The sequence below is a fragment of the Momordica charantia genome (assembly GCF_013281855.1).
Source record: "Momordica charantia cultivar OHB3-1 chromosome 1 unlocalized genomic scaffold, Mcharantia_2.0 BLBB01000001.1, whole genome shotgun sequence".
Lineage (NCBI taxonomy): Eukaryota > Viridiplantae > Streptophyta > Magnoliopsida > Cucurbitales > Cucurbitaceae > Momordica > Momordica charantia.
The window spans coordinates 18783053-18785398 of NW_028275157.1; the positions used below are offsets into that span (position 1 = coordinate 18783053).

General features: G+C 31.2%; 1 non-coding gene across 1 annotated transcript; it reads left to right on the top strand.

The window, feature by feature from the left end:
* Positions 1-1652: 1652 nt before the first annotated feature.
* On the top strand, positions 1653-1753 carry LOC148213388 (small nucleolar RNA snoR126). Its single transcript, XR_015793110.1, has one exon. It is a non-coding gene; the product is annotated as a small nucleolar RNA snoR126 (small nucleolar RNA).
* The last annotated feature ends 593 nt before the right edge of the window (positions 1754-2346 follow it).

Consider the following 2346-nt stretch of genomic DNA (forward strand, 5'->3'; position numbering starts at 1 on the left):
TCGGGACCAAAATAAAATTCAAGTATTTATTTCTTTTCATACAGTAGGTTGAAAGTTAGGAGTTGAATGGAGTGAGTTCAATTATAGATCTTTCAAATTAGCTAGGTTCACATGACAGAAAAAGGAAAGATTGGTATGAAAATGGAATTGACTAATCCTCTCAAATTGACAAATCAAATGCTAATGAAGTAGACTCAAAACCAATTTAAAATTGACCCCATTGAAATTGATGTCACTTTTTCACTCCAAAATTAATTAAATTCTATCTAACCCTACTCCAAACAAACAATGATCATTGGGCATACATTCATCCAATCGAGATATTATATATTGTGCCCTTTAAAAGAGAAAAAGAAATTATACCTCCCATATTGAAATTATTATCAAATTGCATACGTCAATTACTCTGTATATTTTTATCAAAAAAAAATAAAAAATACTCTATATATGTATAAGTTTATCTATATAAAATTTAAAGGAACGGATAGATATGGGTCATATGAGGAAGGGTTTAAATATCCATCAATACTTTAATATGTAAATGTAGAACAAAAAGATCAAGGAGTAGAACCAAACATTATTTCTTTTCCTTTTTTTTTTTTTAACCTAACAAATTAAATAGAACTCAACCAAACATTATTTCTTAAATATAAAGCTTTCCCATTGAATTACGAGTAAGATAGCCTTGTTTCCAATTTATATCCTTAGTGCATCGTGCACTCGTTTAATACTATTATTTAAAAAGGAAAAGCATCATAAATTGGGAATTCTAATGTTTGAAGCATACTGTTTTCCAAATTCATCTCAATGGATTAAACCATAAAATACACAGCCACCACACACACCAAAAATAAGAATAATAAAGAGTTGAAACGTAATGGGAAGTCCACGTTAATCGTGAATGGTAGGTGGGGGCAAAATTAATTAAAATAATATTACGTTAAAACCAAGGGCTGTTACTTAAATGAAGAATTAATTAGGATACAAAGGATCGCTTTCTGGGAATAGAAAAGAGGAAGAATTCATGGGACAATTATTCAAAGGATTAGGCTCAGATTATAATTCATTGGTTGGCGTTGGCGGCTGTTTCGTTGAATGTTTGAAAAGAAATTGGTTAGAGAGAGAGAGCAACTGAGAGCTATGGTTTTGGAGTTAAGTGTAAGGAAGATGAAGCCAAATGGGTTTTATTTAACAACTATTACTTTCTGCGTTATCCTTTTGAATAATAATGCTGGGAAATTGGCGTAATGAGCACTCGATATTTTTCAAGAAACTACATGTGCTCCAAACTTGGTTTTGAAGCCCGAGGCCCAATGTAGGTGTTTATTTATTTTGTGTAAGATTGGGCTTTGCGGCCCAATAGATGGATTCAGAAGGCTTGGACTGAGTGACATCCAGCTATATATTCTTCGCGTTGAATCTAGGGTTTTGTCGGAAGCCGAATGCACATTCTCAAATCTCATCTCATATTTCTACATTTTCCGCCAACTCTTTTCTGAAATGCAGCCGATCCTTTTTCTTCTTGTTGTTCTTATTTTGTTTTGGATTTGCTTGATTAAGAATCTGAGTTCTTCCTAAATCTTTGCGATTTCAAGAATGTGGAACAATTTCTGAAACAAAGAAAAAGGATAAAAGTTTTGGTTGTGGAAATGAGGCAGTGATGAACAAACTACGTTTCTCGATTCTGATACTGTGTTACTTCACACACGGACCGAATCTACCTGATGACTGCGTTTGTGCGTGTCTGAGCCTTCCACTTTCTCTCTTTCTTTCTTTTTTTTTGGCTGAATTCTCGAATCCTTTTAAAAATGTTCTAGTTTCTCGAATCTTCAAAAAAAAAACGTTAACTTTGGGAAATTGGAATTTCTATAATCTATTTGGATTTTGATCCCTCCTAAAAAAAACATAATTTTTGACCCTTCCAGGTACTCTTTTTCACTTTTTGATTTGGTAAAATTATCAAAATATTTTTGTTTATTTTTTTTAAAATTTGAATTAAAAAATATCAACAATTTAATTTAATAATCAATGACAACCAACAACCAGAAGGAAAAAAAAAACACTAAATTCTGGTGGAATAAAACCCCCCAATATTAACAAAAAAAAAAAAAAAAAAACTGGAATGGTGTGATCCCAAACCGGATAGCATTATCCCGGACCACACGCAGTTTCAGTTTTTTTTTTTTTTTTTTTTAATTCTTGATCCTCTCTGTCAATTAAATTTTAGATATTTAATGTAATATTTGCTCGACAGTTCATGGAAATCTTATTTTTTTTAATTAAATCTGAACAAATGATGTAATTATCTTCCATATTAAACGATTTAATATTCTATTATGAAATTTC